The sequence below is a fragment of the Anser anser genome (assembly GCF_964211835.1).
Source record: "Anser anser genome assembly, chromosome: 4".
In the NCBI taxonomy this organism is placed as follows: Eukaryota; Metazoa; Chordata; class Aves; order Anseriformes; family Anatidae; genus Anser; species Anser anser.
The window spans coordinates 26251963-26266452 of NC_139724.1; the positions used below are offsets into that span (position 1 = coordinate 26251963).

The following is a 14490-nucleotide window of genomic DNA, read 5'->3' on the forward strand; positions in this document are numbered from 1 at the left end:
CTTGATTTCTGCTTCTGTCAAAACAATGTCATAAAGATAGCCTGTGCTCTTATGTGTGTAGGAATTTTATCCCTGAATTGCCTAGACTCTCCTTGAAAATGTGACCTTCATGAAGTACACAGAAAACTGAATTACTGTCTGCATAAATATTTGCTTACAAACTTTGTGTGAAAAATCTGTAAAAGTGACAATGTTAGTTGAGAAAACAGCAAATGAATTCACTTATAAAACACAACTATTGATGGCACATTGCTAAACAGGTTTAAAAAGCAAATTCTATAACCTGATGTTTAGAAAATCATTATTGCAGAATATATCAACTTCTGCAGATTTGAGACAGGGTACTACCTTTATTTTCATCAATAATCATAGGAAGGCCAGGATAGTAGCAAATACCTGTGGTTGCAATATGCACTCTTCATGTGCAATAAAGTCTGGAGGATCAAAACACTACAGTGTTGGAATATTGATTTTTTTTTTTTTTTGCATATCATGGAAATGAAAAAATAGTAATAACAGATTTACATTTTTTGTAACATTCCCCTAGGGCATATGCTGATATGGAAACAGGACAGGAAAAAAAAAAATTTTGAGGATATTATTTACAAATAGGTATTACGAAGTGCCAGTATATTTCCTTATTTTTCTTTTTTTCCTAACCAATCTCACTAAGATATAAGAAATAAAAGACATTATTTTCTTGTCAGCATTCTTGTCACACTCTTTAATAAAACATTAATATATATATATCAATTTCTAAAAAAAATCAAGGAGAGATGAAGAGAAAAAGGAGGTCTCACGCAATGGAAGAAAAGTCAGAAATTCGTGCAGAAAAAGGTAAAATTCATCTTTGGAGAAGGGCCAGCACATAATCCATGTCCCATTTAGGTTTGAATTTGACAACTTCTATGACTCTCATGTGATCCTCTGCTCCCAGAATGAATTTCATACAGGATAATGAAATATGAAAAAATGGCCAAAGAAAGCATTAAGAGCTGTAGTGTTCACAGGCCACATGTAAAGTATACTCTGCCTAGGCATAAACAAACGTAGTAGCAGCAGTAGATGCAGTTGTTGGTTAAGGATCCACATAAACCACCAGTAGTTTTCCATTTCCTAAACTTAACTGAAGAGGAGAAACTTGCTGTGCCCTGTTCCCACAGTAATAAGTATTCTCTTCTTCAGCTCTCCAATACAAGACATCAGGCTTCATACCCTATCTACTCTACGATGTCCCCTGTGTCTTTGCAAAATAAAGTTCTGCTTACAAAAGGCTAAAGATCACCTCCAACAGACAACTTAGGATCACCAGAGTTTCAACTGTTATACAGTTTAACCTTTAGTTAAAGAACAATCTGTGAGAAGAGGCATTAATTTCTTTTTTTTTTTTTTTTAATCCTCAAATCCCTCGGGTAGTTTCGGAAGACAAATTCCACTGTTTGTGTGTAAGTAGAGAGCAAGAACCAGAAAATGCTAGTTTTAGGAAACAATATTTTCTAACAAAATTGGAGCTATTTAGCAAGCAGCTCCAAAATGGGTTTTGTATTAATAAACCCAGTATGATCACAATCCATGTATTTTAATTTAAATCAATTCTTTTATTTTTAACTGAGTGGGATGAAGCTTTTAAAAGCCTCTCAGCTTTATCAGTGGTGGAGTTTCATTTCATCACTGCTTGTAATTAGCTATTTACACTAACATAACAAATGTGGTGCCTCCAGCAGAAAGCTAAAGGCTGATGAGAAATTGAGAATGAAAAAGCACCTAAATGTTAGACTAGTCAGCAAGATTTTCAAGTTTGTTAAAATTAATACAAGCTGTCATTAGAGTAACCTACAGTTCAGTGCTTCATAAATAGGAAAAACAAAGCAACAATGCTTTTTGTACCTTTCAGCTACTTTTTTTGCTGTTTTATTTTCCTTTAACAAATCAGGATATAGAATGGCTCATAAAGCTTCTCATATAGACCAGCAGCATAATAATTTGCTATGTGCATCCCGAGCCACTTACAACTTGAAAGCATCCAGACTGAGAAATATATTCTAATTACAGAAAACAAAACAACCAAGAACAAAGAATCATCTCCCTTAGTGCTCTGGGATAAAGATAGATACCTCTTCCGTACTTTCCCTGCTTCAGTCTCTGATCCAGTTGTCCTGTCAGAGGAAAAAAAAAAGTTTCTTCCACTTCTGTCTACTAATTCCTGCATGTCCTGAAGAGCAGCAGGGCTCTTTCCAATTGGTGGTTGTTGTTTCCTAAAATGCAAAAAAATACCAAAGTACATCATTATAATTCATGTGCTAAAAAGCAGGAAAAAATGCTTCAGACTGAGCACTGATTCTGTTTCCTAAAATGACACTGTGGGAAAATCAGTCAATTAATTTCAAAATTTACAATGTTCCTTCAAAAAGGATAAGTGCACTACTTTTATGATGTTATCAGAATGGAAGATGTTAATTCCCACAATGCCTTAGGTTCCTCACAGCTTTGACCTTTTGCAGTGAAGCTTTCCAGGTTAAAAAATTAAAAGACTTGAAAGCAGGTGAAAGTGTGTCTTTGGTAGAACGATGAGCTATTCAAAGATTATTCAGAAAATACTTGAAATAGAAATTCTCAATAATGAAATACAAGACAAATTCATTCAACAAATCATAGAGAATTTCTTAGGAAAAGTTCTGTGTAGGAAGGTATACATATCCACCCAGGTTCATGCAGTACAATCACGTACTCTTACACTAATACATATTTGACCCACTTGGGGTCAGATAAAATGCAAAACTAACTGACATTCAACAGCTGTCTACAACTTCAGCAGCAGTCATAAACTGTGTCTTCTTGTATAACAAATTATCGAGAGCTAGGAAAGGCTCTTGATCCAACTAACAACGGTTAAGTAAAGAGTGAAAGGATTTGGCCTGCATAGATCTGAAGGAGTCTTTCATTGCCTCAAAGCAAAAACATCACCATAGCTTTCAGTCAGCTTGTTAGCTGACACAAGGTTTGCAAGTCTGCCACCACATGCTCCTTGAAATTTGGCAGTTGGCTGTCCTCCCATAACCAGATCCATCCAGGTGTGACCTACACTGCTTGATCATACCTTTGTCTTCCAGCAAATTGTGAAGTTAAAACTATTCCCGCTAATTTCATTTCGCTGATGTTACAAAAAGATCAAAAGTACATTTCTTAACTTCTCAGGCTGTCTGCAGTGAGCCAGTCAATCATCAGGGAGAACCTGGAGAAGAAAGAAAAGAGAAGAAAGCTTTGGGTTATTGCTCTGCCTTGGTCTAGTTGGAATTATGTTTGAGAGCTGGTTAAAGGGAACCTGACTGTCAGGTGAAAGGGTAGGAGATCCATCCCAAAAAACAGCCAATCTTTCACAACACAGACATATTGTTGGTTGCAACATAAGGTAAGAAAAGTACACGCATGGTCAATCATACAAACTATTGGCAACAACTACTTTTGTGGGGAGAATATACAGGTTTCTCTAAACTCTGGTCTGGACTTTTCAGTTAAAGTTCAGTATTGTTGAGGATCTGGTTGTCTTTGTACACAAATAACAAAACTTGGATCTAAGAGAGAACAAAGCAGAGAACATTTTAAATGTTCACATAATGCGTCCTGGTATTAGGCCTGTTTTTCATGAAAAGTACCAGATTTAAGAACAAAACAAGGAATACTTTTTTTTTTTTTCTGAAGACCCTTCAAGTAGCTAGAAAAAATAAATAACTACAACTTCTTTATATATAAAAATGAAAGATTTCCTAGGACAAAATGCATCAGGATCAATCCAAAATGAAAACTTTTATGTTTCAGCTACAATTTGAGAACTCCCATTCAAGTCCACAGACCTTCTGTGCTAAGGAGCTGCAACACTGGGCCATTAATTTCCCTGTGCTAACAGATGATTTCAGACCCACTAGTTGTGGCAACTAGTAGCCACAAAATGGAATCTAAACTTAATAATTGATCATGAGAACTGTGATAGATTCAGTGATTCTGCTATGCATATTCTTATGAAGATTTACACTCCTCTTACAAAAAGTATACCTAAGACTCAGTGTTAAAACCTGAAAGAAAAAGTCCTGACCCTGTGGTTGGAGATGAGGCCAGGGACAGTGAGTCTATCTTGTTACTGAATATAGGCTTATCAGTACAGAATTCTTTCTTTTCCAACCTGCAGGACAAAGATAACTAACACATGGAAAGATACAAAGGTTAACGGCAAAACAAAAAATAATGAAGAATAAAGTATGCTATTTTCATTATAATGAAGTCCATTTGGTTTTAGCATTAGAAGAAAGTGATTTTAGACTCTCTAGTGATGCAAGATGAAATGTTTGACAGGCAATGAAATATATATATATAAGAAAGCAAATGTTTGTAAAACTGGTCATAATATTTGTCTTGTCAATATGTTTTAATCCTGGCCAGGATTGTGGAATGATTAACAATTTACATTTAATATCACATTGCCTTATAAAATCCATGTATTTTATATTAGCAAGAGCTCACATCTCCAGTAGCGATCAGTTCCACAATATTTTTGATATTTTTTGCTAAATTTGAATACCTTCTGTGAGGTAAAAATGCTGCCTCAACTTCATCTGACATCAGTATAAGTTTTAATGAACCTGACCCTCTAATTCTCAGCTCTCAAAGACACCAGAACTGGAGTAATGAACTGACACATTGTTTAGCATACATTTTTTAAATCTCATTTAATTTTACTGTAGATTTTTTGTCTTAAAGCCTTGCAAGTTTATTGAGCAATTAAACTATGTTCTCAGTCAGGGGGAAGAAATGCTCATAAAATAGCAATAAGCTAAGCAGTAATTTCTAGAGAGAAGTTGTGTTTTTATTTCCTGCAGCATAATAGGAACAAGTATTTGTTTTGTAAAATAAGATGCAGAGTATTTTAAAAAGCTGAAAATGACAATTGAATTTTTTCCATTTTTTTCCCCTTTCTATCCCCCATCCCCCCCACCCCCTTAAGTGAGATTAAGTTTAGAGTGCTTGCAGTAAAGAACTGCTTCTGCTGTATTGGCTTCATCAGATCAATCAGTCAAATTAAATAAGCAATAGTTGGTGGGATTTTTTTCTATAAGCCTTTTGCTGACAGATGGCTGCTTGCAAAGTGCCATATAGTGAATTTGTTTGCAGAAAGCACCTCTGCTGTAACATGAACATTTTATAGGTAACTTTGTTACCTCCAACTAACTAGTGAAATCCTGTACCTGTTGCAAGCAGTTCTGATTTTAAAGAAAGATGATTGAAGAAGCTGTCTTGAGATGCTGGAATGACTAGCAGCGAGTTTTAAAGATGACCTTTACAAGCGTAAAACATTACTTGCAGTACTTATGCACATCTTCAAGTATAATAGACACAAAAATAGATTTTACGAATGGGAATTTTGAAGACACTATTTGCAAGACAATATTGATGTTTTTTATTTCACTTATCACCTCCTTTATTAGGCTGATCTGTTTTAAAGTACGTTTCTATTCATCATGAGTACAAAAAGAAAGTGTACTCTTAAAATAATTAAGCGCCTAAAATTTAGGCATTTTAAATGTCTAAAAATGTTTTTAAAATATCAACATGTATTTAGATTAAAAGAAATACTAAACCTCAGAGCTACACAAAGCTAATCTAGCTACTAGTAATGTACTAATTCTTCTTTCTTTTTCTACTACTAACTAAATGTCACAGGAAGAATAAAAAATTCAACGTGTTTTCCAGAAAACGTCTCATTAAAATATCTCTATATTATAGATACCTACCCATTTACTAACTATATTTCCAGTCAACAGTAATACATCAAAATAACTTGGAAAGAGACAACATAGCTTAATCTGCAAATTAACCATTAAAACATTACACTAGAAAAGATACAGAACCTCTTAGAAAGGAAAAATAATCTGCTCCACTCTTCATCCATATAGCAGCACTGTACCATATGATATAGCTATTTTAAGACTCAATAACAACTAATGAGTTTATGAACACAGAAAAAATTAGCTAAGAACTGAATGCTAGCAGGCAAGTATGCAGAATAACCCTGGCACCAATAGCAATAATAGCAAGCCAAACTCTTTAATCTTTATGTAGAGGTTAAGTAAATTCATTATTATTTTAATAACGTAATTTTCTACAGGATTATAATCTTAGTCCCTTCTAAAATTAAAATCCCCCTGATTTCAGTCACTATCTGAAAAGCAATTGCACACAAAGCCGCTGCATCACTTTGAAAGACATTCTTATACTGGAATTGTTCTTCTCATGTTTGATGACCTGAAGTGACAAGGAGGTGTGTTTATTCATTATTATCCTCTAACCTACAGCTGATTGAAAACTTTCTGACTACTCAAATCATTTGTATCAGTGGATACTGATTTTTTTAAATCAAAACATATCAGCAAAATATATCAGCATCACTGACTTTTATTTTAAAAAGTTCTCAAAAAGTTTGTTTGCATTAAAATGACATCTTTCATTTTGAATATTACACCCAATCATGAAATCAAAACATTTTACTATACTGTACTCAAAAGGAACATAATGCAGTTCTATCAATGCAATTGTTTTAAGCATTCTAATAACAACAAAATTAAGCACTTAAATCTCAAAAACAGTTTGTTTCCAGAATATATTAAAAATATGATACAATGATACTTTTGGGAAGATTCTTTAATACCTTTTCTAACAAAATTGACTACAAGTCTCAATTTAGGAAGAAAATTAATTTCAAGATAATTACATTTATTTCTGGTGAAATAGACATTCCAAATTGTGGCCAGTCATAACTGAAGTCATGCTCCAGTTCACGCTTCATCTCTTTTACTGTGCACTATACTGCACGGTGTGGAAAACTGAAGAATTATAACACTGAACTCTAATGGCTCTCAGATCAATAAAGCACTATGACATGCTGTACTCCCAGGTGAAAGGAAAATTGAGCTGGCAATTGACATCTCGGATCTGCCAGTTCCTTACATTCATAAAGACATTATTATTTAGTCTGGTTGAAAGCAATATTCTAATATAACCAAAGGTCAGGGTTGAGTAATAAATCTGAAGCTAGAGTCAGTTTATCATAATACTGCCATGTAAAAGTCACTATGTGTAAGTAAAGGTCAACTTTAGCAAGTCATATTCAAGTGTTTTTCCTTTGGGGTATGGTAAAAGAACTTCTGTGTTACACGATAAGTAAATATTGAGAGGTACATCAACCACTAAATATCATATTACACATTGTCTTATCTAATTTTAATCTTGCTGTGTATTGGATTCTTCAAGACTGAAACACCACTCCAGTTTAGTCTTTCAATTTCTCAGGACATTTTGAAACTAATAAAATCATAATCATAGAATCCCAGAAAGGCTGAGGATGGAAGGGACCTCTAGAGGTCATCTGGTCCAACCACTCTGCTCAAGCAGGCACACCTAGAGCAGACTGCCTTTGCAATATAACCTCCTCAACTATTAAACAGAAAGATTATTTTATTGTACAGATATTTTCATGGACTTCCAAGGTTTTATTGCTTTTTATATTCCACTGAAGGCATTGACGGATTATCATACCTTTTAGGAAGATCTTAACTCAGTAATCAAATCAAAGTTCTATAACCAAAGCAACACAATATGAATCAGCCTGCCTCATTGCAATTCTTTCCTGTAAACTTTTAAACTGATGTAAACTGTACCTTTCTGTTAACAAAGACTAATGATTGAAAGCAGTACAACAGTCAGAGAGCTGGAAATACAAAAGCATTAATTTGCTATTCCTCCTTAGGATAGTTAGGATTTCAGATGAAAATCTGTTCAACAAATCTGGAATTGCAATTGCGATTTGTCTTGAGAAAACAAGAACAATCTACTATAGAAGCTGTTTTACACTGGAAAATAGTGCAAGGGTTAATGTTGGAACTTTATATCCTGTTGATATCTCAAAACCATGTCACATAAAAAGAGGTAGTACAATATAGGCTCCTGCTGTGTAATATGATGCAACTGAATCATTGCAGTTGCTGGGTCAAGAAGTTACTCTATGAATTCAGGAAGTATTATAATTTAGCAGCAAGTCATGGAGGGAACGTACTTTCTCCAGGGAGCAGCAAGTGGCAGTGCACAGTCTCTCATCTTTCTACAGTCTCTCCTCATATGAAAGGTGATCCAAACCTCCATCTTTGTGGCCCTTCATGGGACTAGCTCCTGTATGTCCATATCTCCCTTGTACTGAGGAGACCAGAACTGGACAGCACTCCAGATGTGTCTTACCTATGTTTTTAAGATTATCATTTCATAAAATATAAGAAAACCATTTTAAAAGGAAGTTTGTTTTTTATATCTCTCTGATATCCTTATTTTAGGGAATAATATACCATTTTGTAATTCTTGCCAGTTTACTCAAAATACATTATCAAAAAAAAAAAAAACCAAAAAAAAAACCAAAAAACAGTGCTAGTTTCCCTCGGAGTTTCTGAAACTAGCTAAGAATACTCTCTCCAAGTGCATCAACCCCAATTTTCTAGTCAGTACAATTTCTTTAGTGTACTTTTTTCTCCTGTGATGTGTGTGTAGTTTACTTGATGCATCCTGGTTTTGAATATGACACTTCCTTCTTGTTCACCCCCATATTCATGCTGCTCTGGAATCTATTACACAAAATAAATATTTTTCACAATATTAGAATTAATTACTTTTTACTCACTAAAATAATCTCAGAGATTGATAACTACTATAAAAAAACAAGTTTTGTAACAAGTTGTTATAAGCACCACTGCAATAACCTTCCTTTGATGGAACATACTCAAATTTTACATACCATAATACACCATATTTGTATTCCTTTGTACATCCTAGTTTCAAACATTAACAAGGCCAAGTTGGATATTCATAGTGTTAGTGGGGAAAAAAGAAACCATGGGGAAATAAAAAACCTCTCTCTTACTAATTGAAGTACAAAGTTAGAGCAAAGTTATAGCTGCCCTTGACGCTCTCTGGGGCATTTATGTTGTGTATTGGTTATGATCAAACAAGAAACAGCTATTCAGACAGCTCTGAATATCCTGTGCAGTAATCTTAGAATTTATGGCTATCTTCTGGTTGCAGTTACATATTCTTTTGAATATAATAGCTTAGTTCTAGTTTATTGCCATGCAAAACACCGAGGGCTCGATTACATTGCAAGCACCCATCATCAGTGGTGCCATCAGCTGTAGCCTTCCTTTTGTGATACTGTTCCTAATTCTTCCAGGTCCAACAATTAAATCACTGTTCTCCCTCTGTTTTACCTATTGAAAAGGTCCCTTTGATTCTAGCTAGATTAAGCTAATTTCAGTCTTGTTTTCATTATATTCTATAACAGGCCCCATAACTAAAATCTTTTGGCTTGTATTGCAACAGTACTCAATGAGAATGCCAAATTTTAGATTTCTTTCAGCACAGGCCACTGAATCAGGTTAAATGCAGGAAGTCTCTCCCACTGGGGAAGGCATTGAGGGATATTTTACCACCTGACCTCCTGGGTAACAAAAACTATATACTGCTCTTACAGCTCCATGTGGATTGTTGCTAACTACTGGAAAAACAGTCTGTGAAACTGCAGTTCAGTCCCATGGTAGCAAAACACCCACAGGGAGGGCAGATACATGATGTTCTGACTTTCCATTTAGCCTTGTGCTAACATTAAAGAAAATCCTGAAAAGGACAGTCCTGGAGATTGCTAAGTCTTGAACAAAAACTGGCATATACTCATCTTAACCAGGTTTCAGCTATTAGAATTGCACTATTACAGTGTAGCACACAAAACAATGTTTCCTATGCTGTTAAAACCAAACATCAGTATCGTTGAACAGAAAACACTAAGACCTGGAGAAGAAAATATAATGCTCATTGGACTCAATCTTACACAGTTCTGCCACTAGAACTGCAGACCCTCCCAAGTGTAACATCCTCTAATGTGATGGGATATTTTGTCCTCTTCTGCAGACCACCTGGATGAGTGGTAGGACTTTGAACAGAGTTTGTAATCTTCTATTGTTTTTCTGCTGCTGATTTCAATACCAACATTCAAACCGTAATGAACGAAGTTTTTAAGTTCAGGAGTTGAGCTGAAACTTTGTAGGTCTAAATTTAGTACCTTTGGTCCCTAGTTTCAATACCAATATAAGTTAAACAATCATTTTTGTAACTTGATAATTAAGAACTCATTTTAGGTGTAATCACTTAATTTTATTCATGGGAAACAAACAAACAAACAAACAACAACATAATCAACTATATAGCCCAACAGGGTTGTGTGTCTTTCTCATCACACTTAACAAACATAGCCAACAATCTCATATCAGTTTTTCAATAAAGCCTTTTGAATTTGAATGACAAGAGAGCAAAATAAGACCCAGAAAATTCCTCAAGTGCAATTTGAAAGGGCATAACATAAAGAAGATTATTTTTTTTTCTCCAAACTGACCCTGAAAATACAAGCTAATTCTTAACGTGCCCATTTGTTAAGTACTATATGATTCTGGCAGGCTTACTGCATGCTTAACAAAGGAAGAGGGGATGGAAAGAAAGCTCATTAATTAGCATTTTTAGTACCTAAACGCAATAGGCCAGCATAGAATAGGAAACTGCATTACTGTGTTATCTCTGCTGCAAAACAAGATGTGGAAAGAGAAATGGGAAACGTGGAAGATTTGTGCTGTATAGACCTTGTTAATAAAACAGACGACTACACAACAATCAAGTCAATCTACTTTCTCTCATGACTGTTCACTTCACCTATCAAGCCCTCAGTACCAGCGTTCCCAAAGCCACTCTAATATTAAAATTTGGAAGCTGTGTATGTTAGGAGCAGGTTACAATACAGCATTTTCCTTAACCCATGCTCGAGGCACCCCTGTTAGTAGCTGAATGACACACGGTTTCATACAGTGAAGCCCCAGGGATCTAACCTGAATGTAGGCTGACTTAGAGATCTTACTGGCCTTTATAAATACAATATTGGAGCCCTTCCAGGGTCCCAGATTTTCTGCATGACATTGATCATTTGATGTTGCTTCAAGGACAGGAGAAATATACAATGGCAGACTTGGGCTGGGTATACCTCTGCCTGGCTTGTGTGAGGAGGAGTGCTTTTTGGCTCCTGCACACAGATTTTCTCCTACAGCATCATAAGTACAATCCTGCATTCCAACAGCCTGTGCACAAAGCTTAATTGGGAGTAAAACACATTTCTGCACAAGCCTAATCCTAGTATCAGATTCTGATCTCATATAGGTGACTTTATTTTTCCAGAATTCATTACATATTAGGATAAAAGGAGATCAGAGATAAATCTGTTTGTTTTTGTAAAAACTCTCTCATTAGTTCTAATAACAAAAAAAATATTTCCAGAGATGAGTGACTATCACTGAATATGATCCTGTCACTTTCAAGGCATAAAAATACGTTATAAATTATTTAAACCCTTGTTGAATGTAGCATACCCTCTTATCCAAACATTAAATGAAAGACTTAATGCCTTTCCTATACAATAACAACTTATCAGAAAAGCTCTTAGAATAACTACTGTTGAATCTTTGCTCTCAACATGTAGAAGATAAGTTTTCAAATTATTAAAACAACTACCTATCAGTGTAACCACTTCAAAGCCTCTATGATGTGACCATAAATTTGTGGCTGCAGTACTGCTCCTGCAGTTTATCTTGTGATATGATGCAGAAATAGAACATTATACAGACACTAATAGTATACGTGCACTATGAATTGTTAGATATATAACTAATTATCTGCTACGCACACATACTATCTGTGTCTACAGAATAGGCATATTCGTAAATATTAGGGATAAAAATGGTCTTGTACCTATTTGAAAGCTAGTACCCTTTCTCCTAAAGAACTACTATATAGTATTGGACTACACAGCAATGAGAAATGAGGTAATGATAGCAAAATGAAACTGAAAAATAATGAAAGATGGCAGTAAGTAGTTATTTTGGTGCTTTATCAGTGCAATTGCTCAAAGTGTGAACATTTTTTAAACAAGCTGTACAGCATGAAGAAATCCACAAATTACCAAATGAGTGAACAGAAAATAACTGTCTATAGTTTTTTAATTCTTTATAAAATATATTACTAGGGGACTTTCTTTCTAGAAAATTAGAACACTTGCAGTTTTTCCATTTAGGGCATTAACAGGCATTCAAAGATAACCTCAAGAATTCTTAGCACTGTTACATATGCACAGTTCGATAGATTCAGAATTAGAGAAGTGTAAAATTGCTCAAATAAAGTGTCTGACTAGTGATTGTAGTCTTCTACACAAAATCCAATTACAAGAATGCTGCATACAAACAAGAGAGAAATGAACTGGCTTAGCAACTTCATTACGATGGATATAGTTTTGGGTACTCTGAAGCAAAAAGCGTGATCTAAAAAAATGCTTAGTACCAGAAAAGTTCAATGTTGAGATATTGCACTTGTCAAAAACTCTTCGTATCAGGACAAAGATATTCTACATTTTTTTTAAATACAATTTCACAGAGAAAGTCTACCAACAGTTATTACAACTGTAGAAATAGTATCACTAACACTAGGAGTCCTTAGGATGTTAGAATGCAGGTTTAAAATACATTCGCAATGCTTCAGAAATGCATCAGTTTACTGGAACTACTGGACAAAGCTCTTGATAAGGACAAAACTGAAAATGCAACAGTGAACACACTCAAGTATTTTCTGTTAATTAAGCCTCTTAACAGAAGGGCAAATTTCTGTTAATTAAGCCTTCTTAACAGAAGGGCAAAAAATGAATACTCAACTTCACTTACATATAAACCTGTGGGAAAAGATGCATTGATTTACCTGGAGACAAAATTCGTCTCTCAATACATACAACAAATACAGCACTGTAGAGATATAAAAAAAATTGCACTGACACTGCACTCTAGTTTGAGAAACTTTTGCTGCTTGATGACTTTGGGAACATAAAATGTATTGAGGCCAACAAATACCTGAAAAATCCACAACTGGTACTTGGAATTCAAGGCTAGAGTCAACAGAAAGGAAAACATCCGTATCAGGACCTGGCTGAAGTTTTCCAAGAGTCCAAGTGCAAAATCACAAGCATTAAAATCGACTCAAAGTTCATCTCATAGTGGTTTATTTCAACTATCTTCTACAGAAGTTTTCCATCTTAAAGTTTCTTACATACCTCCTGGCTGTGAAAAAATTGATCTACTGCTCAGCACTTATGATAAGAGTCACAAAGCTCACATTCTTCCAGAAAATCCCCCAGAGAATACTACATGATGTTCTCAAAGTTTGCCTTGTACATTCTATAGGATGGGACTCACAGCAAAAAGTATCAGTAATGATCCCTTGTTGTCAGAACAGTCATGATACCGTTGCTAAACCCTCTTCCACAGAATCTATGTGCTAAGCATACTCAAAAATGTGGGAAAGGATTCAGATCTCCACATCTCTCATCTCCCAGGACAGAACCTCAAAAACATGTGGCCCTCGGGCAAGACACACTGGTAGGGGAAAGATGATTCTAACAATAGGCATCAGAAATACACTCAGACCTGAAGCAACTAAAATACTTAACCTGTATTATTAAGTGCCTAATCCAATTTTTCTTTTAACAAATATTAGCATGCTGACAGAGACACATGTTTACATGTACAGTTTTTTGTTGTTGTTGTCGTTTGTTTATTTTTTAAATACCTTGTTTTGGAATAGCATCTCTTTGAAAACTACGGGTGTTTCAGGTCTTTTGTTTATATATATATAAAGGAAAAAATTTTCTCTAGAAGACCAAACTTTTAACTGCTTTGATTCCTTTGCTAAGTCTCTCTGTAGAATACATTACTAGGGGTTGACTCTCTTCTATCCTCAGAGACCCAGAATAAGAGCTGGAAACCAGCTTCTCATACAGCAAAAATAAGACTGAAAAGAAAAATCACAAAAGGAAAAAAATAAGAAATTGCAAAAGCAGAAATAAATGGAAGTTTGTTGAAAAAAAAATAATATCCTTAACAAAAGTTGCATGGGAGAAAAAGAAAAGAATATTTTTCCCAGAAAAAATGGAGGCATTTCTCTCATAACTTATACCAAGCTGCATAAGAAAGGGTAAGCTGTTATTATTTCATAAATTAAACTACATATATAAATAATATATTAAATCATTATATCTACATATTATTGATTATACTTATGTATATGTTGTATTTTATTATATTTGTTTGAAGCTGAAGGTGTTTCCTAAGATCCTACATTGGAGTGTCAGGTTCTTACATATATAAATAGAAATAATCAGCTTTCAAGTAACTAACACCCTTGTAAATGTGAGAAGGGAAACATGTGAGAAGCAACTTAAATAAATAAGTAAAAAATCTTTACATCTTCTACTTTTCATAAGCCAAAAAATTAAGTGGACAAAAAAAAAAAAAAAAGAATGTGTAAGGAAATAGTAAAGAGCCTCTT

The 14490-nt window shown here is 34.6% G+C and overlaps 1 protein-coding gene across 1 annotated transcript in view; it reads right to left on the bottom strand.

The window, feature by feature from the left end:
- Positions 1-2114: 2114 nt before the first annotated feature.
- Positions 2115-14490, bottom strand: part of LOC310899085 (uncharacterized protein) — a 91430-nt gene continuing 79054 nt past the window's right edge. The window contains exons 12-13 of the mRNA XM_083835066.1: positions 3098-3232; positions 2115-2255 (exon numbers count right to left, since the gene is read on the bottom strand). The gene's annotated coding sequence lies outside the window, so the exon portion shown is untranslated. The remainder of the gene's footprint in view (positions 2256-3097; positions 3233-14490) is intronic.